Raw genomic sequence first — 26,267 nt, 5'->3', positions numbered from 1 at the left:
AGAAATATTCGTATTTTATGAATATAATCCATTTATTTTTCAATATCCATACGTTTTACTTAGTTTTTTGTACGGTATTGACAAAATCCTATGCATTTGCATAAGATTTATTTTGCCACAATTTATAGTACTAGTGCCGCCCTCACTAGGTATAAATATCTCATTTCGCTAGTAGTGTATGGGCAAATTCTACTAGCTATTCTCATAAATGCCTTCTTTATGCCATATCTATACAATTTATGCACTTTTATATGTATATTTGCTAATATTATACATTATTATGCCTTATAGGTATTATACCTATAAGCCATATACATACGATTTCATTTTTTTATTTATATATGGTTTTGTATTTATAACCATATACCGTATTTACTTTTATAAGGATATGATTGGCGTTTTATATAGTATTGACAAAATTATAAGTTTGACAAACACTTTTTTAAGTCTTTTAGTTAAAATTGTCATTTTTAATTGACTATCTAAACACTAGATATATTTGCACATGGAGCAAAGAGTATAAAAATTGGTCGCGTCACTAATAATATCGCGATACATTTTTACTACCATCAAAATACCACATACGTTTATATGTCCTCTTTATTTAATTTGGTTTCTAAACCTCAGGAATAGTTTTAATTATATGTGCGCTCTAAGTTGAATGAATTTCTTGAATCTCTTTACTTGAATTTCTAAGACTTAAAAATATTTATAAATAGATGTCCTATTGCATAATATTTTTTTATCGCTTCACTTATAAAATAACGATCCTGCCTTTCTACCTTTGAATAAACATTCATATAAACATGGAGAAAAAAACGTTCGCGTCACTAACAGTATGTGACGATAAAATTTTGCTAACATTAAAAGGAACATATTTTTATATGTCAACTCTTAGTTGAATTGGTCTATTGCTTAAGATTCTAGACCTTAGGAATATTTTTATATTATATGTTTGCCAATCTTCGCGTCACTAAAAAGATGACGATTCATATTGTTATTATTAGATGGTCGAGTTGTACTTATATTGATATGTTAATCAAATTGGTCTCTTACTTGAAAATCTAGACCTTAGGAATATTTTTATATTATATGTTTGCCAATCTTCGCGTCACTAATAAGATGACGATTCATATTATTATTAGATGGTCGAGTTGTACTTATATTGATATGTTAATCAAATTGGTCTCTTACTTGAAAATCTAGACCTTAGGAATATTTTTATATTATATGTTTGCCAATCTTCGCGTCACTAATAAGATGACGATTCATATTATTATTAGATGGTCGAGTTGTACTTATATTGATATGTTAATCAAATTGGTCTCTTACTTGAAAATCTAGACCTTAGGAATATTTTTATATTATATGTTTGCCAATCTTCGCGTCACTAATAAGATGACGATTCATATTGTTATTATTAGATGGTCGAGTTGTACTTATATTGATATGTTAATCAAATTGGTCTCTTACTTGAAAATCTAGACCTTAGGAATATTTTTATATTATATGTTTGCCAATCTTCGCGTCACTAATAAGATGACGATTCATATTGTTATTATTAGATGGTCGAGTTGTACTTATATTGATATGTTAATCAAATTGGTCTCTTACTTGAAAATCTAGACCTTAGGAATATTTTTATATTATATGTTTGCCAATCTTCGCGTCACTAATAAGATGACGATTCATATTGTTATTATTAGATGGTCGAGTTGTACTTATATTGATATGTTAATCAAATTGGTCTCTTACTTGAAAATCTAGACCTTAGGAATGTAATATATAAAGGATTAAAAATTCGCCACAAAGCCAAGCAAACAATCAATGCATACAAATAGATTGTTGGTTGAACTTTATATAAGAAGTTCAACACAACAAATAAATTATGCAATTTTATTATCGAATCATCAAGCAAAGGATAAGCTTCAGTGGATCGCAGTATGGCAGCTGCTCAACCACTTACAACACCTTGCCTGTTACAAAAGTCGTTTACAATTGATTCTAGGCTTTGTCATTGTATTAAATAATGCTTTTATATGTAACTAGCGCGGCATCAGGTGATCAAAGATCCTCCCAATTTACTATGTTACAAATTACATTGGCATCACATCCATTGTCGTTTAAAAAGTAAATTATAAACTTTAAATGGTTTAGAAGCCATACAATGCAAATTGCCCCTTATTTATCATTGCAGTCCAGCACGGATACGACCTTAGAGGCGTTCAGGCATAATCCAACGGACGTAGCGTCATACCACTGTTCGCTCGAACAAGTATTGTGCCATTGGTCCGTACCTGCGGTTCCTCTCGTACTACGCAGGAATGCTGTCGCAACAACGTTTTGTCATTAGTAGGGTAAAACTAACCTGTCTCACGACGGTCTAAACCCAGCTCACGTTCCCTTGCATGGGTGAACAATCCAACGCTTGGTGAATTTTGCTTCACAATGATAGGAAGAGCCGACATCGAAGGATCAAAAAGCGACGTCGCTATGAACGCTTGGCCGCCACAAGCCAGTTATCCCTATGGTAACTTTTCTGACACCTCTTGTTAAAAACTCTTTAAACCAAAAGGATCGATAGGCCGAGCTTTTGCTGTCCCTGTGTGTACTGAACACCGAGATCAAGTCAGCATTTGCCCTTTTGCTCTATGTGTGGTTTCTGTCCGCACTGAGCTGGCCTTGGGACACCTCCGTTATTATTTGAGAGATGTACCGCCCCAGTCAAACTCCCTACCTGGCAATGTCCTTGAATTGGATCATACCTGAGTAATTGGAGTTATACCAAATTTTCAAATCAAAAATACATAAATGCACCGTTTTATTAAAGAATTTGTTTGCGAATATATAACAAACTCGTGATACTTTGATCAAGAAGCTTGCATCAAAACCCAATACCATAAGATATAATAAATATATCCGTATAATGGCTAGGAAATGATACACGTTCCATTTAATCAAGTAAGTAAGGAAACAATAAGAGTAGTGGTATTTCATTGGCGATACCAAACCGAGGTCTAATATCTCCCACTTATTCTACACCTCTTATGTCTCCTTACACTGCCAGATTAGAGTCAAGCTCAAAAGGGTCTTCTTTCCCCGCTAATTATTCCAAGCCCGTTCCCTTGGCTGTGGTTTCGCTAGATAGTAGATAGGGACAGTAGGAATCTCGTTAATCCATTCATGCGCGTCACTAATTAGATGACGAGGCATTTGGCTACCTTAAGAGAGTCATAGTTACTCCCGCCGTTGACCCGCGCTTACTTGAATTTCTTCACTTTGACATTCAGAGCACTGGGCAGAAATCACATTGTGTCAACACCCGCTAGGGCCATCACAATGCTTTGTTTTAATTAGACAGTCGGATTCCCCAAGTCCGTGCCAGTTCTGAATTGATTGTTAATTGATAATCGTTATAATTAATAAGAACTAATTGGTTTAACCCAATTAGTATTCTTAAAAATTTTAGCAAGAAAGTTCCACAATTGGCTACGTAACTAAACTATCCGGGGAACAAGTAACTAACATAAATGCTAGAAACTCTATTTACCCAGAACGAGCACATAAACCATGTTATTGTTTCCCAATCAAGCCCGACTATCTCAATCTTCAGAGCCAATCCTTATCCCGAAGTTACGGATCTAATTTGCCGACTTCCCTTACCTACATTATTCTATCGACTAGAGACTCTTCACCTTGGAGACCAGCTGCGGATATTGGTACGGCCTGTTGAGAAGTTTGCGTGTCCCCACCATAAATTTTCAAGGTCCGAGGAGAAAATATCGACACAACAGTATATGTCATGCTCTTCTAGCCCATCTACCATATCTCTCTGCGAAAGACTTCCATGGTAGTACGGCTATAAAACAGAAAAGAAAACTCTTCCGATATCTCTCGACGGCTTCTTTATGGTCGTTCCTGTTGCCAGGATGAGCACGAGGCCCATATTTAATAACAAACGGATACTCAACAGGTTACGGAATTGGAACCGTATTCCCTTTCGTTCAAAATTATTCAAGTATATTAATTTAGCTAGATTTTATATAATATATATATTTGTTTGGCATTTGTATTTTACTTGAAAATTTTCGGCTTTCGCCTTGAACTTAGGACCGACTAACTCGTGATCAACCACTGTTCACACGAAACCCTTCTCCACTTCAGTCCTCCAAGGTCTCATTCGATTATTTGCTACTACCACCAAGATCTGTACCAATGGCAGCTCCATGCAGGCTTACGCCAAACACTTCTACGCATACCATTGTACCTTCCTACTCACTAAAGTTTCAAAATTTATATTACAAGTAATATAAATCATCTACTTTAGCGGTAATGTATAGGTATACAACTTAAGCGCCATCCATTTTAAGGGCTAGTTGCTTCGGCAGGTGAGTTGTTACACACTCCTTAGCGGATTTCGACTTCCATGATCACCGTCCTGCTGTTTTAAGCAACCAACGCCTTTCATGGTATCTGCATGAGTTGTTAATTTGGGCACCGTAACATTACGTTTGGTTCATCCCACAGCGCCAGTTCTGCTTACCAAAAGTGGCCCACTGGGCACATTATATCATAACCTTGAACTTCATATCAAGAAAGTTAAGGTTCTTACCCATTTAAAGTTTGAGAATAGGTTAAGATCGTTTCGACCCTAAGGCCTCTAATCATTCGCTTTACCAGATAAGATTATTTTATATAATATTAAAATGCACCAGCTATCCTGAGGGAAACTTCGGAAGGAACCAGCTACTAGATGGTTCGATTGGTCTTTCGCCCCTATACTCAATTCTGACAATCGATTTGCACGTCAGAACTGTTTCGGTCTTCCATCAGGGTTTCCCCTGACTTCAACCTGATCAAGTATAGTTCACCATCTTTCGGGTCACAGCATATATGCTCAAGGTACGTTCCAGTTAGAGGCATAAATAATATAAATATCATTATACATAACTATATAGAACGCCCCGGGATTGTGTTAATTAGCTATAAATAGTTAAAAAACTAATCCCATTATTAGTCAAGTTAATTACGCTATTAGGTTTATATCCCAATAACTTGCACATATGTTAGACTCCTTGGTCCGTGTTTCAAGACGGGTCCCGAAGGTATCCTGAATCTTTCGCATTGTTAATCCTACAAGTGCATATAATAAACACAAAAATCAATGATAATTATGCCATTATATAATTCCGAAAAATTAACGCACTGTATTCATATAAATCTATCAGCACTTTATCAAATTAATAACAATTATTCTGTGTTAAAATGCAAGCAAATTAATTTGAATAAACTATAAGTTATATTTTATGATAAATTTGGTATGCTAATAGATTACAATGTCCTTATATGGAAAAAATGCACACTATTATCATAATATTGTTTAAATATTACAATTCTAATGATGAATTTTCCATAACGGATATTCAGGTTCATCGGGCTTAACCTCTAAGCAGTTTCACGTACTGTTTAACTCTCTATTCAGAGTTCTTTTCAACTTTCCCTCACGGTACTTGTTTACTATCGGTCTCATGGTTATATTTAGTTTTAGATGGAGTTTACCACCCACTTAGTGCTGCACTATCAAGCAACACGACTCTTTGGAAACATCATCTAGTAATCATTAACGTTATACGGGCCTGGCACCCTCTATGGGTAAATGGCCTCATTTAAGAAGGACTTAAATCGTTAATTTCTCATACTAGAATATTGACGCTCCATACACTGCATCTCACATTTGCCATATAGACAAAGTGACTTAGTGCTGAACTGATTTCTTTTCGCTCGCCGCTACTAAGAAAATCCTTGTTAGTTTCTTTTCCTCCCCTAATTAATATGCTTAAATTCAGGGGGTAGTCCCATATGAGTTGAGGTTGTGTATAACTTTTATATGCAATTAATTCTTTATATATAATGATAAAACATTTTATTAAATTCGTTATATTAATAATATCTGTATATAAATGGCATTTGTTTGATTTAACGAATCAACGAAGAACAATAATATTGTCAACGGTTTTCTATTTTCTAATCATTAATAAGAGACAATTCTAGATAAATTTTTATGCTAGACATTTCTCAGTATCATTTGATTGAAAAAGAAAATATTTCTCTTCGTTTTTCACATTCAAATTATTTACTAATGTGAGATAATGTTTTTCATATATTTTTTAATATTATGAATAAAATAATTAAATTATTATTATCCAATAATATACCATATGCTTATAAAATTTCATTATAAAATTTGTATAAGCAACTTAATTAGCATAGTCTTACAACCCTCAACCATATGTAGTCCAAGCAGCACTATAAAATTAATTAAAGTACATAACAGCATGGACTGCGATATGCGTTCAAAATGTCGATGTTCATGTGTCCTGCAGTTCACACGATGACGCACAGTTTGCTGCGTTCTTCATCGACCCATGAGCCGAGTGATCCACCGCTTAGAGTTTTATAAATTGGTTTCTTAATTTTGTCAAATATGTTTTTATTGAAAGAAATTAAAAATACACCATTTTACTGGCATATATCAATTCCTTCAATAAATTTATTTTTATACCTAAAACGAATGCTGCGAAATGTCTTAGTTTTATATAACCAATATATATCAAAGTATTTCTTTTTAAATTGCATTTATTGTAAATAAATATATATATATATATATTAATACTTTTTTAGCGATATAAATTGAAATTTATATAAAACATTAACCTGTATAAAACCAGGTACAACATTGTACATTTTAGGTTGTTGCATTATCCAATGTATGCGCATAACTGAGATGAACAATACATATCGCAACGCGTGTATATTATGGTCCATATACACACAGTATTTTAATTGTGTTTATATACAATAATAATTTAATATTATTATTTTAATAATTCGATTTGCTTGTTCGAATTTTTATTTGTTTGTTTTGGCTGCTTATTATTTCTCTCATATGTATTAAATACAATATATAATTTTAATATTTGCATTATTTCGATTTGCTTGTTCGAAATTTCATTTGATCTATATTAGATCATATACATTTTGGCAATTCATATTTTATTTGTATTACTATAATGTATTTATTATAATATAAACAAATATTTTATTAACGGTAAGGATATACAATAATAATTTAATATTATTATTTTAATAATTCGATTTGCTTGTTCGAATTTTTATTTGTTTGCTTTGGCTGCTTATTATTTCTCTCATATGTATTAAATACAATATATAATTTTAATATTTGCATTATTTCGATTTGCTTGTTCGAAATTTTATTTGATCTATATTAGATCTCATATACATTTTGGCAATTCATATTTTATTTGTATTATTATAATGTATTTATTATAATATAAACAAATATTTTATTAACGGTAAGGATATACAATAATAATTTAATATTATTATTTTAATAATTCGATTTGCTTGTTCGAATTTTTATTTGTTTGCTTTGGCTGCTTATTATTTCTCTCATATGTATTAAATACAATATATAATTTTAATATTTGCATTATTTCGATTTGCTTGTTCGAAATTTCATTTGATCTATAATAGATCTCATATACATTTTGGCAATTCATATTTTATTTGTAATACTATAATGTATTTATTATAATATAAACAAATATTTTATTAACGGTAAGGATATTAAAACATTAATGATCCTTCCGCAGGTTCACCTACGGAAACCTTGTTACGACTTTTACTTCCTCTAAATAATCAAGTTCGGTCAACTTTTGCGAAACAACCGTAACACGCAAGGCGTCACAGTGATCACGTCCGGAGACCTCACTAAATAATTCAATCGGTAGTAGCGACGGGCGGTGTGTACAAAGGGCAGGGACGTAATCAATGCGAGTTAATGACTCACACTTACTGGGAATTCCAAGTTCATGTGAACAGTTTCAGTTCACAATCCCAAGCATGAAAGTGGTTCAGCGGTTTACCCGGACCTCTCGGTCTAGGAAATACACGTTGATACTTTCATTGTAGCGCGCGTGCAGCCCAGGACATCTAAGGGCATCACAGACCTGTTATTGCTCAATCTCATTATTGCTAGACGCAATTTGTCCATTTAAGAAGCTAGTGTCCTTATAATGGGACAAACCAACAGGTACGGCTCCACTTATATAAACACATTCAAACACAATAAACATTTTACTGCCACCATGAATGAAGGCTATATAAGCTTCAACACCATAATCCTGAAGATATCTATTTAATATATTTGAGTCTCGTTCGTTATCGGAATTAACCAGACAAATCACTCCACGAACTAAGAACGGCCATGCACCACCACCCATAGATTCGAGAAAGAGCTATCAATCTGTCTTACACACTTATGTTCGGACCTGGTAAGTTTTCCCGTGTTGAGTCAAATTAAGCCGCAGGCTCCACTCCTGGTGGTGCCCTTCCGTCAATTCCTTTAAGTTTCAGCTTTGCAACCATACTTCCCCCGGAGCCCAAAAGCTTTGGTTTCCCGGGAAGCGACTGAGAGAGCCATAAAAGTAGCTACACCCAATTGCTAGCTGGCATCGTTTATGGTTAGAACTAGGGCGGTATCTGATCGCCTTCGAACCTCTAACTTTCGTTCTTGATTAATGAAAACATCTTTGGCAAATGCTTTCGCTTAAGTTAGTCTTACGACGGTCCAAGAATTTCACCTCTCGCGTCGTAATACTAATGCCCCCAAACTGCTTCTATTAATCATTACCTCTTGATCTGAAAACCAATGAAAGCAGAACAGAGGTCTTATTTCATTATCCCATGCACAGAATATTCAGGCATTTGAAGCCTGCTTTAAGCACTCTAATTTGTTCAAAGTAATTGTACCGGCCCACAATAACACTCGTTTAAGAGCACTAATGCAGGTTTTTAAATAGGAGGAACATATGAAAAAATACAAGTATCTAAGCACATGTAAGAACTCCACCGGTAATACGCTTACATACATAAAGGTATAGTACTAACCACAATTGTAAGTTGTACTACCCGTATGAAGCACAAGTTCAACTACGAACGTTTTAACCGCAACAACTTTAATATACGCTATTGGAGCTGGAATTACCGCGGCTGCTGGCACCAGACTTGCCCTCCAATTGGTCCTTGTTAAAGGATTTAAAGTGTACTCATTCCAATTACAGGGCCTCGGATATGAGTCCTGTATTGTTATTTTTCGTCACTACCTCCCCGAGCTGGGAGTGGGTAATTTACGCGCCTGCTGCCTTCCTTAGATGTGGTAGCCGTTTCTCAGGCTCCCTCTCCGGAATCGAACCCTGATTCCCCGTTACCCGTTGCAACCATGGTAGTCCTAGATACTACCATCAAAAGTTGATAGGGCAGACATTTGAAAGATCTGTCGTCGGTACAAGACCATACGATCTGCATGTTATCTAGAGTTCAACCAATATAACGATCTTGCGATCGCTTGGTTTTAGCCTAATAAAAGCACATGTTCCATAAGGTTCATGTTTTAATTGCATGTATTAGCTCTAGAATTACCACAGTTATCCAAGTAACTGTTAACGATCTAAGGAACCATAACTGATATAATGAGCCTTTTGCGGTTTCACTTTTAATTCGTGTGTACTTAGACATGCATGGCTTAATCTTTGAGACAAGCATATAACTACTGGCAGGATCAACCAGAATAATGTTTTTATTCATATTTCATTCATATTTTTTGAATAGAAATTAGCAATATATATGTTGTTATAGATTTTATTTCTATCGAATACGGCCATTTTTATATAGCATTCGTATACGTTTGTTTTCCAATTTATACTTGTTTCGCCACTAATAATAACAAGTTTTTATTGATGTCAAAAAGAATCATATTCTTTATAAACACAATATTTATTTTTCATATATTTTCTTTATATATGCACATTTCATTCTAAAATATCATTTTTGTTCGACATACATAATATATTGTATCCACACATGTACAATTTTTGTTTAACCAATATAAGATATTGAGTTAATCATTTGTATTTTGACGATAAATTTAAAATTTATCTATATATATCCATATAAGTCTCTGGTAATATATAAAATAGAACCGAGTGTATATATATAATTATTACTACTATATTTATTTCTTAAATAATATATACTTATATATTATTTATATATATACTCTTTATTATATATTATATAATTTCTTAAATAACTCTCTTAATAGCTATTTTTTATTATCAACAATATAAGTTGATATTAATATTGAAAATGTATTCATAATTACATTTTTATATTTCTTTGGTAGACTTTTATGTACTATTATTATTTAATAATACACATATAATATAAATCATGTTAGCCTACCTCCTAAAATTAACGATAAAATTCGGAAACAATTTGTTATTCTATGTACAATAGAAACTTGGCCTTTGTTTCAACGTTATTATCTTTGGGCTTAAAATATTAACCGCGGAGCCAAGTCTCGTATTCAAATAAATGAATAAAGAAACAAATTTGACGGATAACATCTTCTCTACTGACATATGTCAATAGCAGACGGCCGGCCCATTGACCATCCTATAGTAGTTTTTGGACACGCTGTCTCCCATTCGGGTATATTCAATTTACTTTGCCACTCACCCATATAGTGTTCTCTTATATAATAAGACAACGCACTTTTATATTCATTATATGGATATATTGCCTTCCTCATATTTGCCACACCACCTATAGTAGTTTTTGGACACGCTGTCTCCCATTCGGGTATATTCAATTTACTTTGCCACTCACCCATATAGTGTTCTCTTATATAATAAGAAAACGCACTTTTATTTTCATTATATGGATATATTGCCTTCCTCATATTTGCCACACCACCTATAGTAGTTTTTGGACACGCTGTCTCCCATTCGGGTATATTCAATTTACTTTGCCACTCACCCATATAGTGTTCTCTTATATAATAAGAAAACGCACTTTTATTTTCATTATATGGATATATTGCCTTCCTCATATTTGCCACACCACCTATAGTAGTTTTTGGACACGCTGTCTCCCATTCGGGTATATTCAATTCTCTTTGCCACTCACCCTTATAGTATTCTCTTATTTAATAAGAATACTAAAATACTTCTCATATTATAGATGTAATCTATTAACTTCTCAATATCCATACGGTTTATGTATGGTATTGACAAAATCCTATGCATTTGCATAAGATTTATTTTGCCACAATTTATAGTACTAGTGCCGCCCTCACTAGGTATAAATATCTCATTTCGCTAGTAGTGTATGGGCAAATTCTACTAGCTATTCTCATAAATATGTCACTTATATGCCATATCTATACAATTCATGCACTTTTATATGTATATTTGCTATATTATACATTATTATGCCTTATAGGTATTATACCTATAAGCCACATCCATACGATTGCTTAATATAAATATATGTATAATTTTTTATACATATTTTTTTTTTTATTTTTTGTATGGTTTTTTATTCATATCCATATACTGTATTCACTTTTATATGGATATGATTGGCGTTTTATATAGTATTGACAAAATCATAAGTTTGACCAATACGAGGAGAGGTCCGCCAACGACCACCTCCCTATAGGTGTTTTTGGACACGCTGTCTCCCATTCGACTGCTTACTATACTAGGGGCTACCCGCTCCGTATGATATTCTCTCATATAACAAGAGAATGCAAGAAATATTCGTATTTTATGAATATAATCCATTTATTTTTCAATATCCATACGTTTTACTTAGTTTTTTGTACGGTATTGACAAAATCCTATGCATTTGCATAATATTTATTTTGCCACAATTTATAGTACTAGTGCCGCCCTCACTAGGTATAAATATCTCATTTCGCTAGTAGTGTATGGGGAAATTCTACTAGCTATTCTCATAAATATGTCACTTATATGCCATATCTATACAATTCATGCACTTTTATATGTATATTTGCTATATTATACATTATTATGCCTTATAGGTATTATACCTATAAGCCACATCCATACGATTGCTTAATATAAATATATGTATAATTTTTTATACATATTTTTTTTTTATTTTTGTATGGTTTTTTATTCATATCCATATACTGTATTCAATTTTATATGGATATGATTGGCGTTTTATATAGTATTGACAAAATCATAAGTTTGACCAATACGAGGAGAGGTCCGCCAACGACCACCTCCCTATAGGTGTTTTTGGACACGCTGTCTCCCATTCGACTGCTTACTATACTAGGGGCTACCCGCTCCGTATGATATTCTCTCATATAACAAGAGAATGCAAGAAATATTCGTATTTTATGAATATAATCCATTTATTTTTCAATATCCATACGTTTTACTTAGTTTTTTGTACGGTATTGACAAAATCCTATGCATTTGCATAAGATTTATTTTGCCACAATTTATAGTACTAGTGCCGCCCTCACTAGGTATAAATATCTCATTTCGCTAGTAGTGTATGGGCAAATTCTACTAGCTATTCTCATAAATATGTCACTTATATGCCATATCTATACAATTCATGCACTTTTATATGTATATTTGCTATATTATACATTATTATGCCTTATAGGTATTATACCTATAAGCCACATCCATACGATTGCTTAATATAAATATATGTATAATTTTTTATACATATTTTTTTTTTATTTATGTATGGTTTTTTATTCATATCCATATACTGTATTCACTTTTATATGGATATGATTGGCGTTTTATATAGTATTGACAAAATCATAAGTTTGACCAATACGAGGAGAGGTCCGCCAACGACCACCTCCCTATAGGTGTTTTTGGACACGCTGTCTCCCATTCGACTGCTTACTATACTAGGGGCTACCCGCTCCGTATGATATTCTCTCATATAACAAGAGAATGCAAGAAATATTCGTATTTTATGAATATAATCCATTTATTTTTCAATATCCATACGTTTTACTTAGTTTTTTGTACGGTATTGACAAAATCCTATGCATTTGCATAAGATTTATTTTGCCACAATTTATAGTACTAGTGCCGCCCTCACTAGGTATAAATATCTCATTTCGCTAGTAGTGTATGGGGAAATTCTACTAGCTATTCTCATAAATATGTCACTTATATGCCATATCTATACAATTCATGCACTTTTATATGTATATTTGCTATATTATACATTATTATGCCTTATAGGTATTATACCTATAAGCCACATCCATACGATTGCTTAATATAAATATATGTATAATTTTTTATACATATTTTTTTTTTATTTTTGTATGGTTTTTTATTCATATCCATATACTGTATTCAATTTTATATGGATATGATTGGCGTTTTATATAGTATTGACAAAATCATAAGTTTGACCAATACGAGGAGAGGTCCGCCAACGACCACCTCCCTATAGGTGTTTTTGGACACGCTGTCTCCCATTCGACTGCTTACTATACTAGGGGCTACCCGCTCCGTATGATATTCTCTCATATAACAAGAGAATGCAAGAAATATTCGTATTTTATGAATATAATCCATTTATTTTTCAATATCCATACGTTTTACTTAGTTTTTTGTACGGTATTGACAAAATCCTATGCATTTGCATAAGATTTATTTTGCCACAATTTATAGTACTAGTGCCGCCCTCACTAGGTATAAATATCTCATTTCGCTAGTAGTGTATGGGCAAATTCTACTAGCTATTCTCATAAATATGTCACTTATATGCCATATCTATACAATTCATGCACTTTTATATGTATATTTGCTATATTATACATTATTATGCCTTATAGGTATTATACCTATAAGCCACATCCATACGATTGCTTAATATAAATATATGTATAATTTTTTATACATATTTTTTTTTATTTATGTATGGTTTTTTATTCATATCCATATACTGTATTCACTTTTATATGGATATGATTGGCGTTTTATATAGTATTGACAAAATCATAAGTTTGACCAATACGAGGAGAGGTCCGCCAACGACCACCTCCCTATAGGTGTTTTTGGACACGCTGTCTCCCATTCGACTGCTTACTATACTAGGGGCTACCCGCTCCGTATGATATTCTCTCATATAACAAGAGAATGCAAGAAATATTCGTATTTTATGAATATAATCCATTTATTTTTCAATATCCATACGTTTTACTTAGTTTTTTGTACGGTATTGACAAAATCCTATGCATTTGCATAAGATTTATTTTGCCACAATTTATAGTACTAGTGCCGCCCTCACTAGGTATAAATATCTCATTTCGCTAGTAGTGTATGGGCAAATTCTACTAGCTATTCTCATAAATATGTCACTTATATGCCATATCTATACAATTCATGCACTTTTATATGTATATTTGCTATATTATACATTATTATGCCTTATAGGTATTATACCTATAAGCCACATCCATACGATTGCTTAATATAAATATATGTATAATTTTTTATACATATTTTTTTTTTATTTATGTATGGTTTTTTATTCATATCCATATACTGTATTCAATTTTATATGGATATGATTGGCGTTTTATATAGTATTGACAAAATCATAAGTTTGACCAATACGAGGAGAGGTCCGCCAACGACCACCTCCCTATAGGTGTTTTTGGACACGCTGTCTCCCATTCGACTGCTTACTATACTAGGGGCTACCCGCTCCGTATGATATTCTCTCATATAACAAGAGAATGCAAGAAATATTCGTATTTTATGAATATAATCCATTTATTTTTCAATATCCATACGTTTTACTTAGTTTTTTGTACGGTATTGACAAAATCCTATGCATTTGCATAATATTTATTTTGCCACAATTTATAGTACTAGTGCCGCCCTCACTAGGTATAAATATCTCATTTCGCTAGTAGTGTATGGGGAAATTCTACTAGCTATTCTCATAAATATGTCACTTATATGCCATATCTATACAATTCATGCACTTTTATATGTATATTTGCTATATTATACATTATTATGCCTTATAGGTATTATACCTATAAGCCACATCCATACGATTGCTTAATATAAATATATGTATAATTTTTTATACATATTTTTTTTTTATTTATGTATGGTTTTTTATTCATATCCATATACTGTATTCACTTTTATATGGATATGATTGGCGTTTTATATAGTATTGACAAAATCATAAGTTTGACCAATACGAGGAGAGGTCCGCCAACGACCACCTCCCTATAGGTGTTTTTGGACACGCTGTCTCCCATTCGACTGCTTACTATACTAGGGGCTACCCGCTCCGTATGATATTCTCTCATATAACAAGAGAATGCAAGAAATATTCGTATTTTATGAATATAATCCATTTATTTTTCAATATCCATACGTTTTACTTAGTTTTTTGTACGGTATTGACAAAATCCTATGCATTTGCATAAGATTTATTTTGCCACAATTTATAGTACTAGTGCCGCCCTCACTAGGTATAAATATCTCATTTCGCTAGTAGTGTATGGGGAAATTCTACTAGCTATTCTCATAAATATGTCACTTATATGCCATATCTATACAATTCATGCACTTTTATATGTATATTTGCTATATTATACATTATTATGCCTTATAGGTATTATACCTATAAGCCACATCCATACGATTGCTTAATATAAATATATGTATAATTTTTTATACATATTTTTTTTTTATTTATGTATGGTTTTTTATTCATATCCATATACTGTATTCAATTTTATATGGATATGATTGGCGTTTTATATAGTATTGACAAAATCATAAGTTTGACCAATACGAGGAGAGGTCCGCCAACGACCACCTCCCTATAGGTGTTTTTGGACACGCTGTCTCCCATTCGACTGCTTACTATACTAGGGGCTACCCGCTCCGTATGATATTCTCTCATATAACAAGAGAATGCAAGAAATATTCGTATTTTATGAATATAATCCATTTATTTTTCAATATCCATACGTTTTACTTAGTTTTTTGTACGGTATTGACAAAATCCTATGCATTTGCATAAGATTTATTTTGCCACAATTTATAGTACTAGTGCCGCCCTCACTAGGTATAAATATCTCATTTCGCTAGTAGTGTATGGGCAAATTCTACTAGCTATTCTCATAAATATGTCACTTATATGCCATATCTATACAATTCATGCACTTTTATATGTATATTTGCTATATTATACATTATTATGCCTTATAGGTATTATACCTATAAGCCACATCCATACGATTGCTTAATATAAATATATGTATAATTTTTTATACATATTTTTTTTTATTTATGTATGGTTTTTTATTCATATCCATATACTGTATTCACTTTTATATGGATATGATTGGCGTTTTATATAGTATTGACAAAATCATAAGTTTGACCAATACGAGGAGAGGTCCGCCAACGACCACCTCCCTATAGGTGTTTTTGGACACGCTGTCTCCCATTCGACTGCTTACTATACTAGGGGCTACCCGCTCCGTATGATATTCTCTCATATAACAAGAGAATGCAAGAAATATTCGTATTTTATGAATATAATCCATTTATTTTTCAATATCCATACGTTTTACTTAGTTTTTTGTACGGTATTGACAAAATCCTATGCATTTGCATAAGATTTATTTTGCCACAATTTATAGTACTAGTGCCGCCCTCACTAGGTATAAATATCTCATTTCGCTAGTAGTGTATGGGGAAATTCTACTAGCTATTCTCATAAATATGTCACTTATATGCCATATCTATACAATTCATGCACTTTTATATGTATATTTGCTATATTATACATTATTATGCCTTATAGGTATTATACCTATAAGCCACATCCATACGATTGCTTAATATAAATATATGTATAATTTTTTATACATATTTTTTTTTTATTTATGTATGGTTTTTTATTCATATCCATATACTGTATTCAATTTTATATGGATATGATTGGCGTTTTATATAGTATTGACAAAATCATAAGTTTGACCAATACGAGGAGAGGTCCGCCAACGACCACCTCCCTATAGGTGTTTTTGGACACGCTGTCTCCCATTCGACTGCTTACTATACTAGGGGCTACCCGCTCCGTATGATATTCTCTCATATAACAAGAGAATGCAAGAAATATTCGTATTTTATGAATATAATCCATTTATTTTTCAATATCCATACGTTTTACTTAGTTTTTTGTACGGTATTGACAAAATCCTATGCATTTGCATAAGATTTATTTTGCCACAATTTATAGTACTAGTGCCGCCCTCACTAGGTATAAATATCTCATTTCGCTAGTAGTGTATGGGCAAATTCTACTAGCTATTCTCATAAATATGTCACTTATATGCCATATCTATACAATTCATGCACTTTTATATGTATATTTGCTATATTATACATTATTATGCCTTATAGGTATTATACCTATAAGCCACATCCATACGATTGCTTAATATAAATATATGTATAATTTTTTATACATATTTTTTTTTATTTATGTATGGTTTTTTATTCATATCCATATACTGTATTCACTTTTATATGGATATGATTGGCGTTTTATATAGTATTGACAAAATCATAAGTTTGACCAATACGAGGAGAGGTCCGCCAACGACCACCTCCCTATAGGTGTTTTTGGACACGCTGTCTCCCATTCGACTGCTTACTATACTAGGGGCTACCCGCTCCGTATGATATTCTCTCATATAACAAGAGAATGCAAGAAATATTCGTATTTTATGAATATAATCCATTTATTTTTCAATATCCATACGTTTTACTTAGTTTTTTGTACGGTATTGACAAAATCCTATGCATTTGCATAAGATTTATTTTGCCACAATTTATAGTACTAGTGCCGCCCTCACTAGGTATAAATATCTCATTTCGCTAGTAGTGTATGGGCAAATTCTACTAGCTATTCTCATAAATATGTCACTTATATGCCATATCTATACAATTCATGCACTTTTATATGTATATTTGCTATATTATACATTATTATGCCTTATAGGTATTATACCTATAAGCCACATCCATACGATTGCTTAATATAAATATATGTATAATTTTTTATACATATTTTTTTTTATTTATGTATGGTTTTTTATTCATATCCATATACTGTATTCAATTTTATATGGATATGATTGGCGTTTTATATAGTATTGACAAAATCATAAGTTTGACCAATACGAGGAGAGGTCCGCCAACGACCACCTCCCTATAGGTGTTTTTGGACACGCTGTCTCCCATTCGACTGCTTACTATACTAGGGGCTACCCGCTCCGTATGATATTCTCTCATATAACAAGAGAATGCAAGAAATATTCGTATTTTATGAATATAATCCATTTATTTTTCAATATCCATACGTTTTACTTAGTTTTTTGTACGGTATTGACAAAATCCTATGCATTTGCATAAGATTTATTTTGCCACAATTTATAGTACTAGTGCCGCCCTCACTAGGTATAAATATCTCATTTCGCTAGTAGTGTATGGGCAAATTCTACTAGCTATTCTCATAAATATGTCACTTATATGCCATATCTATACAATTCATGCACTTTTATATGTATATTTGCTATATTATACATTATTATGCCTTATAGGTATTATACCTATAAGCCACATCCATACGATTGCTTAATATAAATATATGTATAATTTTTTATACATATTTTTTTTTATTTATGTATGGTTTTTTATTCATATCCATATACTGTATTCACTTTTATATGGATATGATTGGCGTTTTATATAGTATTGACAAAATCATAAGTTTGACCAATACGAGGAGAGGTCCGCCAACGACCACCTCCCTATAGGTGTTTTTGGACACGCTGTCTCCCATTCGACTGCTTACTATACTAGGGGCTGCCCGCTCCGTATGATATTCTCTCGTATAACAAGAGAATGCAAGAAATATTCGTATTTTATGAATATAATCCATTTATTTTTCAATATCCATACGTTTTACTTAGTTTTTTGTACGGTATTGACAAAATCCTATGCATTTGCATAAGATTTATTTTGCCACAATTTATAGTACTAGTGCCGCCCTCACTAGGTATAAATATCTCATTTCGCTAGTAGTGTATGGGCAAATTCTACTAGCTATTCTCATAAATGCCTTCTTTATGCCATATCTATACAATTTATGCACTTTTATATGTATATTTGCTAATATTATACATTATTATGCCTTATAGGTATTATACCTATAAGCCATATACATACGATTTCATTTTTTTATTTATATATGGTTTTGTATTTATAACCATATACCGTATTTACTTTTATAAGGATATGATTGGCGTTTTATATAGTATTGACAAAATTATAAGTTTGACAAACACTTTTTTAAGTCTTTTAGTTAAAATTGTCATTTTTAATTGACTATCTAAACACTAGATATATTTGCACATGGAGCAAAGAGTATAAAAATTGGTCGCGTCACTAATAATATCGCGATACATTTTTACTACCATCAAAATACCACATACGTTTATATGTCCTCTTTATTTAATTTGGTTTCTAAACCTCAGGAATAGTTTTAATTATATGTGCGCTCTAAGTTGAATGAATTTCTTGAATCTCTTTACTTGAATTTCTAAGACTTAAAAATATTTATAAATAGATGTCCTATTGCATAATATTTTTTTATCGCTTCACTTATAAAATAACGATCCTGCCTTTCTACCTTTGAATAAACATTCATATAAACATGGAGAAAAAAACGTTCGCGTCACTAACAGTATGTGACGATAAAATTTTGCTAACATTAAAAGGAACATATTTTTATATGTCAACTCTTAGTTGAATTGGTCTATTGCTTAAGATTCTAGACCTTAGGAATATTTTTATATTATATGTTTGCCAATCTTCGCGTCACTAAAAAGATGACGATTCATATTGTTATTATTAGATGGTCGAGTTGTACTTATATTGATATGTTAATCAAATTGGTCTCTTACTTGAAAATCTAGACCTTAGGAATATTTTTATATTATATGTTTGCCAATCTTCGCGTCACTAATAAGATGACGATTCATATTGTTATTATTAGATGGTCGAGTTGTACTTATATTGATATGTTAATCAAATTGGTCTCTTACTTGAAAATCTAGACCTTAGGAATATTTGTATATTATATGTTTGCCAATCTTCGCGTCAGTAATAAGATGACGATTCATATTGTTATTATTAGATGGTCGAGTTGTACTTATATTGATATGTTAATCAAATTGGTCTCTTACTTGAAAATCTAGACCTTAGGAATATTTTTATATTATATGTTTGCCAATCTTCGCGTCACTAATAAGATGACGATTCATATTGTTATTATTAGATGGTCGAGTTGTACTTATATTGATATGTTAATCAAATTGGTCTCTTACTTGAAAATCTAGACCTTAGGAATATTTTTATATTATATGTTTGCCAATCTTCGCGTCACTAATAAGATGACGATTCATATTGTTATTATTAGATGGTCGAGTTGTACTTATATTGATATGTTAATCAAATTGGTCTCTTACTTGAAAATCTAGACCTTAGGAATATTTTTATATTATATGTTTGCCAATCTTCGCGTCACTAATAAGATGACGATTCATATTGTTATTATTAGATGGTCGAGTTGTACTTATATTGATATGTTAATCAAATTGGTCTCTTACTTGAAAATCTAGACCTTAGGAATATTTTTATATTATATGTTTGCCAATCTTCGCGTCACTAATAAGATGACGATTCATATTGTTATTATTAGATGGTCGAGTTGTACTTATATTGATATGTTAATCAAATTGGTCTCTTACTTGAAAATCTAGACCTTAGGAATATTTTTATATTATATGTTTGCCAATCTTCGCGTCACTAATAAGATGACGATTCATATTATTATTAGATGGTCGAGTTGTACTTATATTGATATGTTAATCAAATTGGTCTCTTACTTGAAAATCTAGACCTTAGGAATATTTTTATATTATATGTTTGCCAATCTTCGCGTCACTAATAAGATGACGATTCATATTGTTATTATTAGATGGTCGAGTTGTACTTATATTGATATGTTAATCAAATTGGTCTCTTACTTGAAAATCTAGACCTTAGGAATATTTTTATATTATATGTTTGCCAATCTTCGCGTCACTAATAAGATGACGATTCATATTGTTATTATTAGATGGTCGAGTTGTACTTATATTGATATGTTAATCAAATTGGTCTCTTACTTGAAAATCTAGACCTTAGGAATATTTTTATATTATATGTTTGCCAATCTTCGCGTCACTAATAAGATGACGATTCATATTGTTATTATTAGATGGTCGAGTTGTACTTATATTGATATGTTAATCAAATTGGTCTCTTACTTGAAAATCTAGACCTTAGGAATATTTTTATATTATATGTTTGCCAATCTTCGCGTCACTAATAAGATGACGATTCATATTGTTATTATTAGATGGTCGAGTTGTACTTATATTGATATGTTAATCAAATTGGTCTCTTACTTGAAAATCTAGACCTTAGGAATGTAATATATAAAGGATTAAAAATTCGCCACAAAGCCAAGCAAACAATCAATGCATACAAATAGATTGTTGGTTGAACTTTATATAAGAAGTTCAACACAACAAATAAATTATGCAATTTTATTATCGAATCATCAAGCAAAGGATAAGCTTCAGTGGATCGCAGTATGGCAGCTGCTCAACCACTTACAACACCTTGCCTGTTACAAAAGTCGTTTACAATTGATTCTAGGCTTTGTCATTGTATTAAATAATGCTTTTATATGTAACTAGCGCGGCATCAGGTGATCAAAGATCCTCCCAATTTACTATGTTACAAATTACATTGGCATCACATCCATTGTCGTTTAAAAAGTAAATTATAAACTTTAAATGGTTTAGAAGCCATACAATGCAAATTGCCCCTTATTTATCATTGCAGTCCAGCACGGATACGACCTTAGAGGCGTTCAGGCATAATCCAACGGACGTAGCGTCATACCACTGTTCGCTCGAACAAGTATTGTGCCATTGGTCCGTACCTGCGGTTCCTCTCGTACTACGCAGGAATGCTGTCGCAACAACGTTTTGTCATTAGTAGGGTAAAACTAACCTGTCTCACGACGGTCTAAACCCAGCTCACGTTCCCTTGCATGGGTGAACAATCCAACGCTTGGTGAATTTTGCTTCACAATGATAGGAAGAGCCGACATCGAAGGATCAAAAAGCGACGTCGCTATGAACGCTTGGCCGCCACAAGCCAGTTATCCCTATGGTAACTTTTCTGACACCTCTTGTTAAAAACTCTTTAAACCAAAAGGATCGATAGGCCGAGCTTTTGCTGTCCCTGTGTGTACTGAACACCGAGATCAAGTCAGCATTTGCCCTTTTGCTCTATGTGTGGTTTCTGTCCGCACTGAGCTGGCCTTGGGACACCTCCGTTATTATTTGAGAGATGTACCGCCCCAGTCAAACTCCCTACCTGGCAATGTCCTTGAATTGGATCATACCTGAGTAATTGGAGTTATACCAAATTTTCAAATCAAAAATACATAAATGCACCGTTTTATTAAAGAATTTGTTTGCGATTATATAACAAACTCGTGATACTTTGATCAAGAAGCTTGCATCAAAACCCAATACCATAAGATATAATAAATATATCCGTATAATGGCTAGGAAATGATACACGTTCCATTTAATCAAGTAAGTAAGGAAACAATAAGAGTAGTGGTATTTCATTGGCGATACCAAACCGAGGTCTAATATCTCCCACTTATTCTACACCTCTTATGTCTCCTTACACTGCCAGATTAGAGTCAAGCTCAAAAGGGTCTTCTTTCCCCGCTAATTATTCCAAGCCCGTTCCCTTGGCTGTGGTTTCGCTAGATAGTAGATAGGGACAGTAGGAATCTCGTTAATCCATTCATGCGCGTCACTAATTAGATGACGAGGCATTTGGCTACCTTAAGAGAGTCATAGTTACTCCCGCCGTTGACCCGCGCTTACTTGAATTTCTTCACTTTGACATTCAGAGCACTGGGCAGAAATCACATTGTGTCAACACCCGCTAGGGCCATCACAATGCTTTGTTTTAATTAGACAGTCGGATTCCCCAAGTCCGTGCCAGTTCTGAATTGATTGTTAATTGATAATCGTTATAATTAATAAGAACTAATTGGTTTAACCCAATTAGTATTCTTAAAAATTTTAGCAAGAAAGTTCCACAATTGGCTACGTAACTAAACTATCCGGGGAACAAGTAACTAACATAAATGCTAGAAACTCTATTTACCCAGAACGAGCACATAAACCATGTTATTGTTTCCCAATCAAGCCCGACTATCTCAATCTTCAGAGCCAATCCTTATCCCGAAGTTACGGATCTAATTTGCCGACTTCCCTTACCTACATTATTCTATCGACTAGAGACTCTTCACCTTGGAGACCAGCTGCGGATATTGGTACGGCCTGTTGAGAAGTTTGCGTGTCCCCACCATAAATTTTCAAGGTCCGAGGAGAAAATATCGACACAACAGTATATGTCATGCTCTTCTAGCCCATCTACCATATCTCTCTGCGAAAGACTTCCATGGTAGTACGGCTATAAAACAGAAAAGAAAACTCTTCCGATATCTCTCGACGGCTTCTTTATGGTCGTTCCTGTTGCCAGGATGAGCACGAGGCCCATATTTAATAACAAACGGATACTCAACAGGTTACGGAATTGGAACCGTATTCCCTTTCGTTCAAAATTATTCAAGTATATTAATTTAGCTAGATTTTATATAATATATATATTTGTTTGGCATTTGTATTTTACTTGAAAATTTTCGGCTTTCGCCTTGAACTTAGGACCGACTAACTCGTGATCAACCACTGTTCACACGAAACCCTTCTCCACTTCAGTCCTCCAAGGTCTCATTCGATTATTTGCTACTACCACCAAGATCTGTACCAATGGCAGCTCCATGCAGGCTTACGCCAAACACTTCTACGCATACCATTGTACCTTCCTACTCACTAAAGTTTCAAAATTTATATTACAAGTAATATAAATCATCTACTTTAGCGGTAATGTATAGGTATACAACTTAAGCGCCATCCATTTTAAGGGCTAGTTGCTTCGGCAGGTGAGTTGTTACACACTCCTTAGCGGATTTCGACTTCCATGATCACCGTCCTGCTGTTTTAAGCAACCAACGCCTTTCATGGTATCTGCATGAGTTGTTAATTTGGGCACCGTAACATTACGTTTGGTTCATCCCACAGCGCCAGTTCTGCTTACCAAAAGTGGCCCACTGGGCACATTATATCATAACCTTGAACTTCATATCAAGAAAGTTAAGGTTCTTACCCATTTAAAGTTTGAGAATAGGTTAAGATCGTTTCGACCCTAAGGCCTCTAATCATTCGCTTTACCAGATAAGATTATTTTATATAATATTAAAATGCACCAGCTATCCTGAGGGAAACTTCGGAAGGAACCAGCTACTAGATGGTTCGATTGGTCTTTCGCCCCTATACTCAATTCTGACAATCGATTTGCACGTCAGAACTGTTTCGGTCTTCCATCAGGGTTTCCCCTGACTTCAACCTGATCAAGTATAGTTCACCATCTTTCGGGTCACAGCATATATGCTCAAGGTACGTTCCAGTTAGAGGCATAAATAATATAAATATCATTATACATAACTATATAGAACGCCCCGGGATTGTGTTAATTAGCTATAAATAGTTAAAAAACTAATCCCATTATTAGTCAAGTTAATTACGCTATTAGGTTTATATCCCAATAACTTGCACATATGTTAGACTCCTTGGTCCGTGTTTCAAGACGGGTCCCGAAGGTATCCTGAATCTTTCGCATTGTTAATCCTACAAGTGCATATAATAAACACAAAAATCAATGATAATTATGCCATTATATAATTCCGAAAAATTAACGCACTGTATTCATATAAATCTATCAGCACTTTATCAAATTAATAACATTTATTCTGTGTTAAAATGCAAGCAAATTAATTTGAATAAACTATAAGTTATATTTTATGATAAATTTGGTATGCTAATAGATTACAATGTCCTTATATGGAAAAAATGCACACTATTATCATAATATTGTTTAAATATTACAATTCTAATGATGAATTTTCCATAACGGATATTCAGGTTCATCGGGCTTAACCTCTAAGCAGTTTCACGTACTGTTTAACTCTCTATTCAGAGTTCTTTTCAACTTTCCCTCACGGTACTTGTTTACTATCGGTCTCATGGTTATATTTAGTTTTAGATGGAGTTTACCACCCACTTAGTGCTGCACTATCAAGCAACACGACTCTTTGGAAACATCATCTAGTAATCATTAACGTTATACGGGCCTGGCACCCTCTATGGGTAAATGGCCTCATTTAAGAAGGACTTAAATCGTTAATTTCTCATACTAGAATATTGACGCTCCATACACTGCATCTCACATTTGCCATATAGACAAAGTGACTTAGTGCTGAACTGATTTCTTTTCGCTCGCCGCTACTAAGAAAATCCTTGTTAGTTTCTTTTCCTCCCCTAATTAATATGCTTAAATTCAGGGGGTAGTCCCATATGAGTTGAGGTTGTGTATAACTTTTATATGCAATTAATTCTTTATATATAATGATAAAACATTTTATTAAATTCGTTATATTAATAATATCTGTATATAAATGGCATTTGTTTGATTTAACGAATCAACGAAGAACAATAATATTGTCAACGGTTTTCTATTTTCTAATCATTAATAAGAGACAATTCTAGATAAATTTTTATGCTAGACATTTCTCAGTATCATTTGATTGAAAAAGAAAATATTTCTCTTCGTTTTTCACATTCAAATTATTTACTAATGTGAGATAATGTTTTTCATATATTTTTTAATATTATGAATAAAATAATTAAATTATTATTATCCAATAATATACCATATGCTTATAAAATTTCATTATAAAATTTGTATAAGCAACTTAATTAGCATAGTCTTACAACCCTCAACCATATGTAGTCCAAGCAGCACTATAAAATTAATTAAAGTACATAACAGCATGGACTGCGATATGCGTTCAAAATGTCGATGTTCATGTGTCCTGCAGTTCACACGATGACGCACAGTTTGCTGCGTTCTTCATCGACCCATGAGCCGAGTGATCCACCGCTTAGAGTTTTATAAATTGGTTTCTTAATTTTGTCAAATATGTTTTTATTGAAAGAAATTAAAAATACACCATTTTAC

At 32.8% G+C, this 26,267-nt stretch overlaps 5 non-coding genes across 5 annotated transcripts; all 5 read right to left on the bottom strand.

The window, feature by feature from the left end:
* Positions 1-1,902: 1,902 nt before the first annotated feature.
* On the bottom strand, positions 1,903-5,873 carry LOC127012350 (large subunit ribosomal RNA). Its single transcript, XR_007765851.1, has one exon. It is a non-coding gene; the product is annotated as a large subunit ribosomal RNA (ribosomal RNA).
* Positions 5,874-6,275: 402 nt separating this feature from the next.
* Positions 6,276-6,454, bottom strand: LOC127012353 (5.8S ribosomal RNA). The gene has a single exon (XR_007765854.1). It is a non-coding gene; the product is annotated as a 5.8S ribosomal RNA (ribosomal RNA).
* Positions 6,455-7,656: 1,202 nt separating this feature from the next.
* LOC127012355 (small subunit ribosomal RNA) lies at positions 7,657-9,651 on the bottom strand. The gene has a single exon (XR_007765856.1). It is a non-coding gene; the product is annotated as a small subunit ribosomal RNA (ribosomal RNA).
* Positions 9,652-21,646: 11,995 nt separating this feature from the next.
* LOC127012351 (large subunit ribosomal RNA) lies at positions 21,647-25,617 on the bottom strand. The gene has a single exon (XR_007765852.1). It is a non-coding gene; the product is annotated as a large subunit ribosomal RNA (ribosomal RNA).
* Positions 25,618-26,019: 402 nt separating this feature from the next.
* LOC122818004 (5.8S ribosomal RNA) lies at positions 26,020-26,198 on the bottom strand. The gene has a single exon (XR_007765850.1). It is a non-coding gene; the product is annotated as a 5.8S ribosomal RNA (ribosomal RNA).
* Positions 26,199-26,267: the final 69 nt, after the last annotated feature.

The sequence above is a fragment of the Drosophila biarmipes genome, unplaced genomic scaffold (genome assembly GCF_025231255.1).
Source record: "Drosophila biarmipes strain raj3 unplaced genomic scaffold, RU_DBia_V1.1 ptg000053l, whole genome shotgun sequence".
Taxonomy (NCBI): Eukaryota; Metazoa; Arthropoda; class Insecta; order Diptera; family Drosophilidae; genus Drosophila; species Drosophila biarmipes.
This window is presented reverse-complemented; position numbering and strand designations above follow the sequence as displayed.